This window comes from Cupressus sempervirens, chromosome 8, assembly GCF_028749045.1.
Source record: "Cupressus sempervirens isolate cs-2001-9-10 chromosome 8, ASM2874904v1, whole genome shotgun sequence".
NCBI lineage: Eukaryota > Viridiplantae > Streptophyta > Pinopsida > Cupressales > Cupressaceae > Cupressus > Cupressus sempervirens.
In genome coordinates, this window is record NC_143125.1 from 11,175,492 (window position 1) to 11,194,909 (window position 19,418).

A 19,418-nucleotide genomic window follows, 5' to 3' on the forward strand; every position below is an offset into this window, starting at 1 on the left:
GTCCTTCTTGATCCCTCTAATCTGATATGAAATTCTTGTAACCTTGATTCTTTATTCTGCTATCTAGTTCTACAATGTTTTCCTTCTTCTAAGTCACATTCGACTTGATCAATTCACTCCTTTCACTTCCTTCAAATTCTTGCTAGCATTACCTCCTTGCATGCATTCTCTCTCACACTCTATAAGTATGGGGCTTCATCTCCTTTATAAAGGTTTCGTGACTTAGGGTTAGGTATGAATCTACGATTGAGATTCATCCAACTTTCTCACTCAATTCCTTCCATTTTTCTCATTGGTTGCATATTGCTCGCATAGGGAATCCAAAAAGATGAACGATTTTATCTTTAAAGCTTTAAGATCTATCTATATGTCAACTTATAAATGGTTTACATAATAGTTTGTGCCTTCACAACTCTTATGTTAATTTTGTGTTGCTCAACACTTCTTGATTACTGATGCTCAACACATACTAAAATTCTATTGGGCTCGGCCCTTGAATTTGCTCAGCATCTGTCTATCTGCTTTGTACTTACTATTTACTCGGCACATGAGTGACTAGACACTCATTGTAACTCGACATCTATATTATACTTGGCATGAACTTGGGTTGAGGATACTATTAGATTACCAACCAAAGGTCAAGGATACTATTAGATTACTGAATACATAAAAGTCTAGGTTATGTTTTATTATATTACATATATGTAAATACAATTTTAATGTTTCAAATAATTGAATCATTAGATTTTTTTTTTTAGATCAAATTTAGAATACATTTGTTTCATAATACCTCAAACATATAGATATGATTAATGTTTGAGATAATTTTATTGTCTATGTTTACCAAGTAAATGAATTAGGTACATGAAAAACATGTTCTCATAAAAAAAGGTATTTGAAAGAATCAAATGGTAGCTTTTCTTGTCAAATCTTTGAATTGAATGAATTGGATAGTTGAAAAGTTATGCTTCATAATATCGCAAATATATACATGTGCTTAATATTTGAAAGAATTAAATTCATGAAGTGGATGAAATAGGTAAACAAAATGTTGAATATTTTGTAATATCACAAGTACATACATGTGATTGATGTTTGAAAGAATCAATTTTCGAGGATCTTTATCAAATCTATGAATTGATGTGCTACTATAGTTTAGTTTGAATTGATAGATGGAAATTGGTATCTAATATGTGCAATTAATACTTGATAATTATCTTAGGTGTTATAGTTTAGAATAATTGGGTCAATGAAAAGTGGTGTTTAGCATGTGCAATTAATACTTGTTAAAACTCTTAGGAGTTGATGTAGTATTTAGAGTGAAATACTAGATGAAAATTGACATTGAGTTTGTGTAATTACTACTTTATAATGCTCTTGGATGTTATAGTTTAGAATATTAGGTAGATGAAAATTTTTGTTTAGTTTGTAAAACTAATACTTGGTAACACTCTTAGGCATTGTTGTATTTTAGAATAAATTGGAAGATGAAGAGTGGTTTTAATGTGTACATTTTATACTTGAGAACACTCTTAGTTTTTTTAAATATTTAGAATGAGTTGGGTAGATGAAAGTGATGTTCAATGTGTGCAATTCATAGTGGATAACATTCTTTGATGTTTTTATATTTAGAGTTATCAAATATTGTTTAATTAACAATTCTAATTATTTACATTCAAATACAAGGATTAGAATAAAGAAATATGCATGAAACCAATCGTGGCATTTACATTATGAAATGGTAAATTTTCATTCTCCAAATTTTCAATCTCAACATTATCATTAACAAATGGTATATTTTCATTCCCCAACTGAACATATTCATTATCTGACTTTATGATTTCACCTTCAATCAATACATCGTTAACTTGATTCACATTTAACATACCTTGTCTCTTTCTTCAGTGATTTACCTTGTCCCTTTCCCTATATGTTGTAATGCCTTTATTTGATACCTTCATTTTGCATTTAGCCTTTTGATGACTATTACTCCCCATTCAGATGACAATGCTTGACACTTAATCAAACCGTGTAGAAACTTTTTCGATTGTATGGGCCCCAAATAATCATTTTTCTACAAACCCATGAAAATGGACCAAAAAATGTGATTTTTGGGTCTGTAGTAATATAATATTTTGGAAAAAAGTATGCAATTATTTTGGTTACCCGATCCCATATCGGGTATCCGATTCAAGATCAGATACTCATTAGATATTGGGTATTCGAAATGACTGCCCTAATTTAGGAGGGAAGTCAAAATTTGGTAAGTGTGAGAAATCAATTGCTAAATTGTATATAATTATATATTAATATTTATTATTATTATATTATTATTAAATATAATATAGTAATATAAATTATTATTATTATATTTAATATATAATCATATATTATTATTATATAATATAGTGTTATATGATTTAGGGGACTCTTATGCGGCAAAATAAAAAAAATTCATCAAATGCAATGAAATAGAGGAAACAATGAATGACGATGAAGTTTTTTGATCAATTTTGTAGTTCACATGCATACACTATTTAGCGCAAGTCATGTTGTCATGAAATGCATTGAAAGGGGTCATAGGTTATCCCATGACCCCTTTCAACCCATTCTAACAAACCAAATAGGTGCCTAGGGGTCCTAGGACCCCTAGGGACATATGTTGTCATGAAATGTGTCAAAAGGGATCATAGGATCATAGGTTATCCTATGATCCCTTTTGACCCATTTAAACAAACCAAATAGGTCCCTAGGGGACCTAGGACCCCTAGGGACATATGTTGTCATGAAATGTGTCGAAAGGGGTCCTAGGTTATCCTATGACCCCTTTCAACCCATTTGAACAAACCAAATAGGTCCTATGTTGTCATGAAATGCATTGGAAGTGGTCATAGGATACCCTATGATCCCTTTTGACCCATTCGAACAAAGCAAACAGGTCCCTAGTGGTCCTAGGACTCCTAGGAACATATTTTTTCATGAAATGCGTCAAAAGTGGTCATAGGTTACCTATGAACCCTTTGGACCCATTCAAACAAACCAAATAGGTCCCTAAGACCCCTATGGACATATATTGTCATGAAATGCGACAAAATGGGTCATAGGCTATGACCCCTTTTAACCCATTCAAATAGGACCCCTAGGGACATATGTTGTCATGAAATATGTCAAAAGGGGTCATAGGTTATCCCATGACCCCTTTAATTTTGACCTATTTGAACAAAGAAAATAGGTCCTTAGGGGTCCTAGGACACCTAGGGACATATGTTGCCATGAAATATGTCGAAAGGGGTCATAGGTTATCCTATGACCCCTTTCAACCTAGTTTAAAAAACCAAATAGGTCCCTAGGGGTCCTAGGACCTCTAGGGACATATGTTGCCATCAAATGCGTCAAAAGGGGTCATAGGCCTTTCGAACCATTTGAACAATCAAATAGTTCCCTTGGGGTCCTAGGACCCCTAAGGACATATGTTATCATGAAATGCATCGAAAGGGCTCACAAGCTATCCTATGATCCCTTTTGACCCATTTGAACAAACCAAATTAGCTCCCTTGGGGTCCTAGGACCCCTAGGGACATATGTTGGCATGAAATGTGTCAAAAGAGGTCATATGTTATCCTATGACCCCTTTGGACCCATTTGAACAAAATAAATAGGTTGGATCCTAGGACCCCTAGGGACATATATTCTCATGAAATGCATCAAAAGGGGTCATAGGTTATCTTGTGACCCCTTTCGACCCATTCAAACAAACCAAATAGGTTCCTTAGACCTCGAGGGACATATATTGTCATGAAATGTGACAAAAGGGGTCATAGGTTATCCTATGACCCCTTTCAACCCATTCAAATAGGACCCCTAGGGACATATGTTGTCATGAAATACGTCAAAAGGGGTCATAGGTTATCCCATGACCCCTTTAATTTTGACCTATTTGAACAAAGAAAATAGGTCCCTAGGGGTCCTAGGACTCCTAGGGACATATGTTGTCATGAAATATGTTGAAAGGGTCATAGGTTATCCTATGAAACCTATGACCCCTTTCGACCCAGTTGAAAGAACCAAATAGGTCCCTAGGGGTCCTAGGACCACTAGGGAGATATGTTGTCATCAAATGCATTGAAAGGGGTCATAAGTTATCCTATGACCCCTTTCAACCCATTCAAACAAACCAAATAGTTCCCTTGGGGTCCTAGGACCCCTAGGGACATATGTTATCATGAAATTCATCGAAAGGGCTCACAGGCTATCTTATGATCCCTTTTGACCATTTGAACAAACCAAAATAGCTCCCTTGGGGTCCTAGGACCCCTAGGGACATATGTTTGCATGAAATGCATCAAAAGAGGTCATATGTTATCCTATGACCCCTTTTGACCCATTTGAACAAACTAAATAGGTCAGATCCTAGGACCCCTAAGGACATATATTCTCATGAAATGCATTGAAAGGGGTCATAGGTTATCTTATGACCCCTTTCGACCCATTCAAACAAACCAAATAGGTCCCATTCAAACAAACCAAATCGGTCGCTAGGGGTCCTAGGACCCCTAGGGACATATGTTGTCATGAAATGCATCCAAAGGGGTAACAGGTTATCCTATGACCCCTTTCGACCCATTCTAACAAACCAAATAGGTCCCTTGGGGTTCTTGGACCCCTAGGGACATATGTTATCATGAAATGCATCAAACAGGGTCATAGGTTATCCTATGACCCCTTTCAATCCATTTGAACAAACCAAATAGGTCCTAGGTCCCTTGGGTTCCTAGGACCCCTAGGGACATATGTTGTCATGAAATGTGTTGAAAGTGGTCATAGGTTATCCTATGAACCCATTTGAACAAACCAAGTAGGTCTCTAGGGTTCCTAAGACCCCTAGGGACATTTGTTGTCATTAAAGGCATTGAGAGGGGTCATAGGTTATCCTATGACCCCGTTTGACTCATTTGAATAAACCAAATAGGTCCCTAGGACCCCTGTGGACATATATTGTCATGAATGTCATGCCCAAATTATCTTGAACAAGACACACACATACATACAATAATAACATTCAATTTTATTTCTTGGAAACCATTTAAGAATTTTTTTTAAAGAAAATATATATTCACAGTATTGAAAATTTCTTTCAAATATTACAACCATAATTGGATCCTTACATCAATTTACAAATCATAAGAAGATCTACTTCTGATATTTTACAAATCATAACTTTTACAAATGTTCATAATAAAACATCCTCAAATCTCCAAAAGAAAGTAAAAATCTTCCAAGCTTTGCTTCAACGCATCCATTTAGAAAACTTGTACAAGACAACCCTGTAAACCATGGAGAGCTCACCTCCTAGCCTAGGTCTCTAAGAGACAACCCACTGAGCTTGGAGAACCAAGACCAACCAGATAATAGTCAAACACACACATATAAATCAACAATATAAGATACAACATTTAACACTCTTTTTGAGCTTACATAGTAGGTTACCAGAGGAACCAATAGAATGGGTGAAGGCGTGCCTAAAACCCTGAGGAGAAGCCAAATATAGAAAACCAAATCTTCCTTCACAAGGCATACAAAATAAATACCAACTCTCACAAATTTCTCCCCTTGTCACCCCCAAAGTGCATAACAAAGTACTGGCACATGCAACCCATACTACATGCTTATCCCTCTTCCTTCTAGGGAAGAGACTCTACATTCAGGGGATAGGCCCAAGTAACCCCTTCACCCGAAGGCCACTTCTTCCCTCCCAAGGGTGAGTGATGTCCTTCCACACTCATAACATCACACTCTCAAAATCAAATGAAAATAAGGCAATAGAAATTCATCCACACCCAGCAATACCATAGAGACAATGAACAACACACAGATGCATCTGTAGCAAAATTTACACATCTTTTATTCAGAAATAAAAGAAACATTACAACACATAGTTTCCAAAAAAAAATGGAAAAAGATCCAACCTTTCTCCAAGCTATGGTAAATGACCCGGTTTGAGAAGAGCCCTCTATCCTTCCTTCATCCAATCTCAAAAACCAAAAATCTCTAAAACTAGAGAGGGGGTGAATGCCAACTCTATTTTTCAATTTTCCTCTAAAAGATAAACATTCCTAATTTTTCTCCATCATGGAAGAGAACAAACACTTTAACTCCACCTAAGTTTCCCTATTTGGTTGGAATGATCAACTCACTGAAGATAAGGTAGGAATTTTGGGTAAGACTTCTTCCATTTTCGCAATACTTAAGAAATGAGATTTTACAAGTGTTAGAAAAGAGATTTTAACTCCAGTAAACCAAAATTAAAGTCCTAACATATAGTAATAACATGTAGGTAACTCAATTTCACTAAAATAATATTCTAAGACTCAAACAAAGCCCTCTAAAGTCACACTAAACTTGAAATCCGAAATTTAATTTAATTAAAACTTTCATAAGATATTTTTATGCAAGGGGATGAAAACTTAAACATTTCTAACTGGTTAGGAATAAGGTTGGGTGTCTTTTGCCAATGACTCAACCTGACTTGCCACTACACACATAACAACACAAGTGTCAAGTGATACTATAAATATACATTTAACATTATGAGTGGAAAATCAATTTTCACAAAAATAAATCTAATCTAAGACATCCATTCACATTACGTTCACAAAGTAAAATACTTAACAATGAGGTTAAGATCTCTTCGTTAGATCTAACGTTGGCAAACTCAATTAATACAAAGGTATAGTCTTGGTTCTCCATTTTACCATGGATATCTCCTGCACACTCAAACCACATAACAATAGTCCAAGATAAATTAAACATATGCATATATAAATCCTCAATCAATTCTATTTTCATAATTGAATCAAAACATGAGGCATTTCTCAATTAAATAATATTTTTCCATTTCTAACCATTGTGCATATATAATACTACCATTATCAAACTAAACATGACATAACTCTTTTCCACATTTCATGATTTTCATACATATATATAATCCATCTAACATTTATGGTCAAATATAACTTCCTACTCCTTAATAAAATAACTAACCAAGTACATGAATGTAACTAATCATCAAGCACCATAAATAAGTTTTAACATGATAAATGAATATGATAAAATAAAGTGTTCCATAGTATCCAATAGTCCGAGTAACAGTCCAAAATAGTCCAGCATATAACAAGGTCTCAAAGTATAAAGTATCTACAATGCAAAATATAAAGTATCTAAAATGAAAATAAACTACTATGATATGCTATGATGGGCCAAGATGAGGGCTCATAATGAAATACATCCAAAGGGGTCATAGGTTATCCTTTGACCACTTTTGACTCATTCAAAGAAACCAAACAGGTCCCTAGGGGTCTTAAAACCCCTAAGGACATGTGTTGTCATGAAATGCATTGAAATGGGTCATAGGATAATCTATGACCCCTTTTGACCCATTTGAACAAACCAAATAGATTCCTAGGGGTCCTAAGACACCTAGGGACATATGTTGTCATGAAATTCATTGAAAGGGCTCATAGGTTATCCTATGAACCCTTTTGACCCATTCAAACAAACCAAATAGGTTCCTAGGGGTCCTAAGACACCTAGGGACATATGTTGTCCTGAAATGGGTCAAATGGGGTCGTGTGCAATGGACTCATTGCATCATGACATGTGTCCCTAAGGGTCAAAATGCATCGAAAAGGCTCATAAGTTATCCTATGAACCCTTTCGACCATTTTGAACAAATCAAATAGCCCCCTAGGGGTCCAAGGACCTTTATGGACATATGTTGTCATGAAATGGGTCAAATGGGGTTGTGGGCAATGGACCCATTGCATCATGACATGTGTCCCTAAGGATCCTAGACATGTACCCCTAGGGGTCCTAGGAACCCTAGGGACATAGGGTAGAATGGGGTCATTGGCTAGCCCACGACTCCGTTCAACCCATTGCATCGATTACCCTAGCCTACAACCCTATTATTATATAATAGTAATAATAATAATAATACTAATACATTACTATATTATATAATGATAATGTATGACTATATATTAAATATAATAGTAATATGTTACTAGATTATATAATAATAATAATACATTACTGTATTATATTATATGAGTATATATTAAATATAATAATAATATATTAATATATACTAATATATAATAATATACTAATACAATATATAATAATAAAATATATTACTATATTATAATATATAGTAATAATATATAATAGTAATAATTTAATTGTTGAACACTTGCTAAATGATTTCCATCCAAAAATTTGGCAATCAATTTTTTGGGGAAAAAAAATATTGCCACCAAATTTCGAGTGCCTGATTAGGCTTGGTATTTACCAAACCTCTTTGGTCAACTCAAAAAATGTGTTTGAGATATGTTTCATTGACATTCAGACTTCAAGTAGTCATCTGACAATATTTTTTTCATCAAAATTCAATGAAACAAAAAGTTTTTTTTTGATAACACTCAAGATTCCATCGATATAATTGTTGTCAAATTTTGAGTTTGATAAGTATTTATTAGTTAATTTTTAATGAAGATGTTTGTAAACTATTGATTGACATACTGATTGAAAAATAGCTATATCTTTCAAATGGTATAACATTTTTGAAATCCAAAAGTTGCATCACATTCTATGCTTCATCTAGTATAAGAAAACAATTTATTTAATTTTGTAAAGTTTTCAATTAGTTAAGGTGGTCAGACATGGGAGCTTTTTTATTTTGAAAAAGTTATAGTAGAAAATTCATATTTAATTATTTATTTAGAATAAAAATACAAAAAAATATGCATCACATCTAGGCACGAGTTTAATTTTTATATCTATATTTATATTAAAATATATTATCATTTGATTTTGATTAAGGTGGTCAGACATACCGCTACCTTTTATTTTCACCTTGTAATTTTTGTAGTACTAAACTAAAATCCAAAATTTTTTCAAATCAATTTTTTTTTCTCCAGATAAGGCCACTATTTTATAAACTACATTCAATTTCTTAAAGATTCTTTTCTTACAACTTTTTGATATAAAATCCATAACTACTTTAAAATTATGTGTCAACATAACCCCAATTTGCTAATTTTTCATTGTCGCTTAAGGCCATAGTTTGGTTAATCATGATCTTGCACATACCCATGTGCATAAAGGGAAATCTTAAAAAGGGAGTAAAGGTAATTTAATAAAATTAAATAACAATATGTATCCACATACGATGCTTAGGTTTCATATTTGGGAGTTATGTTATACTTATTTGTATCATCTTAGATTAGAAACATATAGGATTATTTTGAGGATATCCATATCCTCTTTGTTGATAGCTCTTTACTAGTGTTGTCAACTCATCTTCATCACCCATGGTTCTTGTTCTACATAAGTTTTTACATAGAGTCCGGGGTTGTTATCTTCTATATTAATTAGGATGGCCTTGATTGGTTTGTAGCATCATCATCCTTCATGGAAATAACAAAATTTGAGTAGTTTCCTGATGTAAACACACTATTGGATTTGGATTATTGTTACTTCTATTTCATGGAAATTTCTTCTCTAATCTCAAGTGAATTTATTTCTTAAGGATGAAACATTTTTTGCAAGTAATGGATCTTGATATGTCTTCAAGATTTCATCATTGAGATTTATTTAACATGTGTCCATTATGATGTGAATGCTTTTGGATACCACTTTTAATCTTTCTTTAGGGATTTCATGTCTACTTAGAAGTAGATTTAAGGATTTATATATCCTTCCTATAATGATTCATTGTATGAACAATTGTATCTTTATCTTTTGTGCATCACGACAATTTTTGCATTCTTGAGAAAAAAATTCTTGCTTGACCTCCATTTGTGACAATTTTTTTTCTTGTGGGTGATTCATAGGCTTATTAGTTTGGAAAAATACCTCCAACAATATATAATCATATTTGTACATACACATATGTGAGCTTTATATATATACATAAACAATTTTATTAATGATTGTCTTGACAATATTGGAAAAGCTATAAGTGAGAGCTCTTTAATATTCTGGGAATGTTGAAAAGTTAGTACTCCATTGTTACCTAGTTGTTGCTCTCCTTTTAAACGGATCTTAATGCTTTGTTATTTTAACTAGCCTTAGAAATTGCATTGAGTTTTCTCTTTATTTTGAATATTTTTAGTTTAGCTTATATAATTTTCACTTTCTTTTTGTAATTTAGTTTAAATATTTATTTAAAAAATATTTAAACCAAATTTCTCATCAAGTACTAACCAAAATGTGTTGAGATGGTCATCTACATCATTAAGTTATTATTATTATTATAAAGTTACCTATTTCTAAGAAATATCAATCTATATCACTAGATAGCATGGCACTCAAAGTTACCTCACCCATAATGAATATTAACTAATGGTGGAGAAGTGTTCAAAGTAACCCATGTCACCATCATCTCTTCTCCCATCTTTCCTTTGAAAACAACATAAAATAATTAATATATAATATCTTTTTAATACCTTAAATATGTGGTCATCACAAGGGAGAAGAGGGTATAATTCTAAAACTATCTATAGAAATATTTGGTATGGAATTTGACAAAAAAATAAAATAATGGAGTTATGATCACATAATAAAAATGAATACGGATAGCTCATGTGCGTGGACACTGGCTAATCAGTTGAAAATTTGCACCCCTGGGAATCCCATGCACTATGTCCCATTTTCCCTCCTTGCATGGAATGGGATGGAGCCATTAACCCCATACCATCCATGCTTCCTCATCACTAACATTCTTCTATTTGGCAGTGTTTGGAGTCATCTGAGTTTGCCCAAAATTGTTAGATGCATGATTTATTTATTGTTAGTAGGATTAAAGGTGCATTGTTTGTCAATTGAATTTTATTTATTAAACTATTATCATTACTTGCCGTAGTAATAAATATAATAAAATTGCTTAATTTTTATAGAGAGTTATTTAGAAAATTTGTAAGTAAATATTTTTGGATGATTTTATTAAATTATTTTATCAAGGGTTATCTTATAGATATTAGTTTAAAAATCATAAATATAAACACTAGTAAAATTAGATTTTTAAAAATATTTATATTTTTAATATCATGAATCTATTAATTTTTTTAAATTTAATTTGTTAATTAATTTTATTGTAAGATATATTTTTGTGTGTGTTTATGTATAACTTTCATCTCAAACTATTTCCCTAATGTTTGGTGAGGATTATTATAACATATTTCTTTCTTTTTTAAAAGTGTGTTAACCTTTTTAAAATCCTCACTTTTTCCTATAATTTATTTTCACATATCTCAACTTCATTTTTTTTTCAATAATACTAATATTTTTTTATTTGAAAAGTTGATTTAAATGTACTAAAAATAGTAGAATATAATTTTAATTAATAATCAAAATAATTTTTTTAATATTTTAATATTAATATAAAATTAATAATAAAATGAAAGACTAATAGAAAAATAGTATTAATTACAATAAACTAACTTTATAATAAATCATAAATATTTTAAATATACACCTCATCACTCCCCCACACACTTGATGGTGTTCAAAAGGAATAAATTCATGATAAACTAACTAACCACCTAAGAGAAATAGAAACAAAATAGAATTAAGATTTCTCCTTAGCCACCCGGCTTGTGGGAAAAAGGAGAAGATTTGGATGGAAATTTCTTTGAATGTTTTCCTTTTACTATAATCAATCCCTTCTCAATCTTGGTAGCCACATAATTTTAGGCAAATGAATCAATAGAGTTGATAGCATCAACAACCCCAACACCATTAATGAAAGGGCCGATAGTTTCACAATCAATGACACCAACTCCACCATTTTGGACATGTCCATTAGCTTTAGATCTTCCCTTCGAAGCCACTAAATTATAACACTATATTTAACTATCAGTTAACCAAAGTTTTCCATAAAAGTTCTAAGCACATAGAGACTCCTTACTATTATATAAGGGACATGGTGGACATAGATGTTATCAAGTTGATTTACATTAGCATTGAAGAAAAAAAATGCATACATTTTCACCAAGCCTCTTACAAAGTTGAAAATTGAGTACTTCTTGAACAAACTTGGTATGACTAAACTGTAACTTGAGATTAAAATATCATATTATGTAATTTATTCATGAATATTTAATAAAATTAATATTGCAAAATTGTGGATGTATTACATGGCATGAAATATGACAAATTTTTGATGCGGATAAGATTTCTATTGTAAGGTGATGATCTTATCAATAACTTGACATGTTATCATGTGTTTATAAATTGGTTGAAACTCTTGATGATGGATGTATCAAGATTGACTATATTAAGTTGAAGTCTTGGGTTGTGTCGGATATCTTGAAACAAGTGTTATCATTGGATCTACTTTCAAACTTGTTTGGAATTTTGATAATAGTTGTATCTGTAGACACCTAAAAATCCTTTAAAAAATAAAGTATTTTTATTTTTTGAAAAAAGTTCTGATGACATCATCATTTATTAATTAATTAATTATTTAATTAATTTATTTATTTTTATGCCATTAAATCCCTTTATCTTAATTAAAAATATTTAATTAAGGAATCCCTCCCAAAAATGTTTAAATCTTATTTAAACATTATTTCCTTATTTATTAATTATTTAATTAATAAATTGACCAAAAATCCTAAAATAAATAAAAAAATTATTTTTTGCCCAAAACTTGGCCAATTTCCTTATCACCAATAACCTCTTCCAAAATCTTCTAATCCTTCTTTAATTTTGATTAAAGGCTAATCCCATCATTTCCTACCCCTAATCCCAACTCAAAATATTTAATTAAGATTAAATATTAATCCTCATGTTTATTAAAAAAAGTTTTAATAAATATCTCCTCAACCCAAACCCTTGAAATAAATAAAACTTTATTTATTTCCTAAAAATCTAATTTATCCTCATCCTAAGAAGTTCTAGACTCTTCTAGAAAGTCTTCATCCTCATCCTAGGAAATTCTAGACTATTCTAGAAAGTTTTTATCCTCATCCAAAGTCTAGACTCTTCTAGAAGATGTCTTTAAACCTAATCCTAATCCCCTCCTATCCTTGTCACATTCTCTAAACATGGGTTAAAACTTACTAACCCAAGCCAAAGTTAACAAATATCTCCTCCTTCACCCACCCTCATTAAATGCCATCCACTTGCCTATCCCTAAGCTAATCCTAAACCATCCTAATCCACCCTCTAATCATTTGCACAAGCCTAAACAAGCTTAAAACCTTCCTAATCAAGTCCAAGTCAAAATTGCTCTCATCACCCTCAAAATATCTCAACCATAAAACTTTATGAAGTCCACTAGGTCATAAATGACTCTTACAAGCCCTTTTATTGCTCTTACAAGTCATTATGAGGGTCTTTATGAAGATTTTATCCCTTGAGCCTCCTTTGTTGACTCATTCTTTCCCTTTCCTCCATCCTCTCACCATGTGACATGTGTCACTCCTTGATTGGCTATAAGGAAGCACAATCCATGTGCTCTCTTCTCATGCAATTTGAGCCCTCCATGAGCTTTTTCCCATCCTTGCATCTTAGCCCTCAATCCCTCAAGCCTCTTGCCTATAAATTGGATCCTTCCCCTTTGCAAAATAACACAATCTATGAAGTAAAGTTATAATGCTATTTTGAGAGCCAAATCCATACTAAAGCCATCTATCCACACCAAAAATCCACAATCATCCATTGAAGCCTTTGGAAGCATATTGAGCATACATCCTATCCATTTAGATAAAGCCACTAAACAAGAGAGCTTCTCATTGAGAGAGCCCATTAATGGCTCATATTTTCAATTGAGAGCTCATCTTAGTCTATCTTGAAGTTTATGATTTTTTTTTAGTTTGTAGAAGCTTTATTTAAATTTGGTTTCTATTAGCATACCAACATTGCTCATATACAGTATCATAATTGTGATAGATTGAAGACTTTGTTATCTTCATCATCTAAAATTGATACCATTGCATTCTTGACTTGTATGATTTCAATCCTTCTTCTTCTAAGAGGGAGTGTTAAAATTATAGTCTCGTTTGGATTGAAGTTATCAATACTATATATATATATATATATTGATATTCACTAACACACACACATGCACACACATGGATCAAATTAATTGTAATGATTATGATGGAATCACATCTTTATTGAAAGCATCAATTAAGGACTAATAGATAGTTATTGATCGATGTTTGTGAATATCCAAAGTCAAGCCCAAGGAGGGCCATGACTCTCTATGACATATGCCACATGAGACTCACGTCCCTTTGTGGACATTGACTCTCCACATATATAATAGTAGATGTAGATATCAGTGTCTAAAGCTAATCATACCAATATCAAGGGCATAACTATTACCAACAATCACTTGACACAAGTCATTACCATTACATCATATTCTAATTTGAATATTGAACATTATAGAATAATTGTAATATATAGTTATAACAATTATCCAAGTTTGATATATATATATATATATATATATATATATATATATATATATATATATATATATATATATATATGAGCATTAATTTTTCTCTATAAATATCTAAATTTATTTTAACAAATTGCCTCTTGGACACCAAATAATGTTGCAACAAAGCACCCTTTCACCATGAGGAGGGTTTCTTAGATTTAACCTTGTTAGCCTCACACTTTGCTGCAACATACCTAGTATTGAAGCAAATCTCGCACCTGAATGACATGCCTTCATAGATTTCATGTTGTTAATTAAAAAATAAATGTTAAATCATCGTGAATAAAAAAATTAAATGCAATAAATTTTCAATCATAAATGTAAATTTCAATAGTAAATCTACATTAATTTAATTAACATTAGTACCAAAAGTACTAATTATTTTACTTGGATAATATTATTTCATTTCAAACCCTAGTCTAATATGATTTTTAATACTTAATTATAAAAAAAATTGAATATACCTTTTTAAAATTAAGTATTAAAAATTATAAATAAATTTTCTTTTAATAATTATATTTGATATATCCTTACATTTCAAAAAAATTATTTTATGTTTAGTACATTTAAAACATATCGAAATCATATATTAAATTCTTAGTAAAACAATTTGATGGGGACACGACCCAAGCACAGAATGGAGACAACAAGAAAGGGAAAATTTTATTAACTATAAAAATATGCTAGTACACTTAGTGTAGAGAAACAGACTCCAAAACATGCCCTATGGGCTTACAATAGCATAAATTTGGAGATAAATTCTTCTCCTAGTACCTTCTCTCAAACTCCACTCCTAACTACCTTTTACAATGCCATAAATGTTCTTAAATAGACCTCAGATGGTTAAGGATTAAGAATACATTCTAGAAAGTGAAAGTAGGCATCCACTAACCAAATAGAAGGCTCTAGAAGTCATATTAGAAGTCGGCACAAAATTAGAAGAATCCAGAAACGATAACCGAACTTTCGGGAGGCATAACTTTGGAACCGTAGCTCCGATTGATGAACCGTTTGCATTTTTGGAAAGCTCTCGAAGTGCTCTATAGACCTATGGACCAGGTTTACTCATCCCCCCATTTTTTGGCCCTTTTTGAGGTCATTTAATGCCCCTAACCTGACTTTGAAGCATTCTTAGGATGTCTCCAAAAATTGAAAAACTGCGATAACTTTCAAACCGTGGGGCCTTTTAACCTGATTCTTTTTTTGGAATGCTCTAAATTAAAATGAAAATCTTATAACAAATTTAAACCTTATAGTTCACCAAAATGATGGCTCAATTACATACTCCTATTTTTTTGGCATTTACACATATCCGAAGGTGATTAAAAACACTAACCCAAAACACTAATAGTGGAACTGTGAGAGTTGGAACCTTTATTTGACCCAAATGGGTATCCAGAAGTGAAAAAACATGAAACAAAAACTAAGTCTAAGTACATTTTTTTGGATGACATAGGATTGCCCTTATACCTCTGGATGCTCCTGCATCAGACACCCAGGGTAGATTGAAAAGTGACCCTGTCACTTTATAAATGGTAGAGGCAATCCCAAATGGGAAAATCGGTCATCCTTTCCACTTGACCAAATACTCTTCATATTGCCTATGTCTGGTACTCCTACCCACGCAATGATCTAGAATGTCTTCTATCTCTTCCTTCTTAGAAGTAGGAATTGGACATGGCTCTAATATCGACTCCTCATCTGCACCATCATCATGATACTCTGTTAAGTCTGCAATGTTAAAAATAGGAGAAATGTGAATACCATCTAGCAACTCCACCTCATATGCATTTCTTGAGTCATGTTTCTTCAGAATTTTGCAGGGGCCAAATTTCTTCATTTTCAACTTGTTGTAAGTACTGGCTAGAAATCTTTCTTTTCGTAAGTGTACCATGACTAGATCCCCTACTTGGAATTCCTTATGTCTTCTCCTTTGATCAGCCCTAGCTTTATACTCTTGATTCATCTTGGTAATGTGTGCCTGAACCTCCCCATGTAGATGCTTGATATGATTAGCAAATTCTTCAACTTCAGCACTTGTCCTCTCCCCTTGCTCTATCTTCCTCAATTTTGGTGCAGTCCTTGGGCTACTTCCATATAAAATTTGGAATGGTGATCTACCAATACTCCTATTTATAGAGTTATTGTAAGAAAACTCCACTTGTGGTAGAATCAAATCCCATCCCTTGGGCTTATCCCCAACTAAACATCTCAGCAAATTGCCCAGACTTCTATTTACCACTTTTGTTTGGCCGTCAGTCTGCGGGTGATGTGTGGAACTGAATTTCAAGTCTGTTCTCAACTTTTTCCACAATTTTCTCCAGAAATACCCCACAAATTTAGTGTCTCTGTCAGAAACTATACTCCTTGGGAGACCATGTAGTCTTATCACCTCTTTGAAAAACAAGTCTACAATATGGACAACATCATGAGTTTTGTGGCATGGAATGAAATGTTCCATTTAAGAGAACCTATCAACCACCACAAATACTGAGTCATTACCCCTTTGTGTCCTCAGCAATCCAAGAACAAAATCCATACTTATGTCCTCCCATGTCTTTGATGGAACATGCAATGGCTGATATAGTCCAGTATTATGACTAAATCCCTTGGCAACTTGACAAATTTGGCAATTCTGTACAAACTTATTCACATCCTATGACATTTGAGGCCAAAAATAATGTTCTTTGAGAATGGCAATGGTCTTATCTCGACCAAAATGTCCTGCCATCCCTCCACTGTGTTTCTCCTTAGTCAGATTTTCCCTCATGGAACTCCTTGGAATGTATAATTGACTGCCCTTGAATAATATACCATCCTGAATAAAAATAACAAATTTTCTCAAGAACTTCTTAAGTACCTCATTCATAAGCCGCATGAAAGTGCTTGGGGCGTTTGTCAATCCAAAGGGCATGACTAACCACTCATAAAGACCCTACTTGGTCTTGAAGGCTATTTTCCACTCATCTCCTTCTCAAATTCATATCTGGTCATAATCACTCTTGAGATCTATCTTTGTGAAGTACTGAGCTCCACTCAAGCAATCCACAAGATCATCCATTCTTGGCAAAGGAAATCGATACTTGATGGTTATCCTATTTATAACTTGAGAGTCTATACACATCCTCTACTCTCCATACTTCTTTGGTGCCAGTACTGCAAGTACTGCACATGGACTCAAGCTCTCCCGAATCAAGCCCTTCCTCAATAGCTCTTGCACCTATCTATTTAGCTCCTTAGTTTTAGTAGGAGTCATCCTGTGAGTAGCCTTGTTAGGAAAACTAGCTCCTAGGATTAAATCTATCTAATGACTAATTTTCCTTACTGGTGGCAATCCTTCTGGAACACTATAAGAGATGATATCTCCAAATTCACCTAGTAAATCTGAAACTTCAAGTGGCATTTCACTACTACCTTCTTTATCTTTCCTAGGAATCAAAGCATAGCACATACGCTGATGTTTCATGCTAGCTAAAAACTTCATTCCATCAACAAGACAAATCCTAGCACTGCTACATACCTTTTCACCTTCCTTTTTCATGGACTTCATTTTATGGTGAACTCCATCCTTTGTTAGAGAGTATGTGTTTGCATGACCATCATGTACTGCATTCCTATCAAACTGCCATGGTCTACCCAATAGTAGATGGAAAACATCCATTGGAATAATATAACAAAGAACTTCATCAGGGTAACTCCCAATTTTGAACTTCACTAAACATTGTTCACTTACCATGACCTTATGATCATCTTTCACCCAAGAAATACGATAGAGCTGGGGGTGTTTCTCCCTCTTTAGCTTCAGCTTAGAGACCATCTCCTCTGATACTAAGTTATCAGTGCTATCACCATCAATGATCACATCATAACATTTATCCTCACACTTGCACCTGGTATGAAATAAACTCCTCCATTGTCCTGGTTCAATATCACCACTTAGTAGGACCCTTTCATTTACTAAAGTCTCTCCTCTGTTTGCATCCTCTAAATGTGATGATTGTGCATCCTCATCCACATGAGCAACCCTAGCTTGACCCTCAGCTCTCCTATCTCTCCTTCCTTGTCATTGAGGGCATTCAAAGGAATGATAACCTTCTTCATTGCAATGAAAATAGGTACCAAAGAAGCCTCCTCTTCCTTGTCCACATCCTCTACCTCTTCCTCTCTAATTTCCAAAGTCTTGATCATGGGAGCAGTTGAAACCCTCGTTCCTCTGGTTCTTGCTAGTACCCACATCTTCATTTTTCTTTTGGGTTTCATTTTGGCCTCTAGATGACCTACCACTACCCCTTCCTCCTTGACCACACCCTCTTTGTCTCCCTTCAAAGCTTTTATTTAGCTTCTCTTCAACTTGTAGGGCAAACTAGTATGCCTCTTCAATGCTAGTCATTCTTACTAGAGTTAATTCTTCCTAGATGCTAGGTCACAATCCATTGATACAATGAGCAACCTTATCCTTATTTACTTTTGCATGCCGTACTCTAATCAAAAGTCTATAAAACTCCTCTGTATATTCTCAGACTAATTTTCCTGCTTTCTTTAACCCAAATCAATCTCATAGTCAATAGGAATGAACTGCTTCTTTAGTTTGTCCACCATGCGATCCCACCTTGTGATCTTATCCTTTCCTCTTCTATTTCTTTCCAATTGAACCTCTTGCCACAAGATTTTGGCATGGCCTTTCAGTTTGGCCTTTGCAAACTTAACCCTATCTGGATCCCTGATATCCTCATACTCGAAGTACTCTTCCAGTTCATTGATCCAATCGATCAACTCATCTAGTTTCAAATTTCCTAAAAATACACCCACATCAATTGTATTTGCAGATTTTTCAAGCTTATAGGTGGACAAAGCACTTGGAATTATTCTTCCTCTTCTTGTCTATATTCTTCTTATT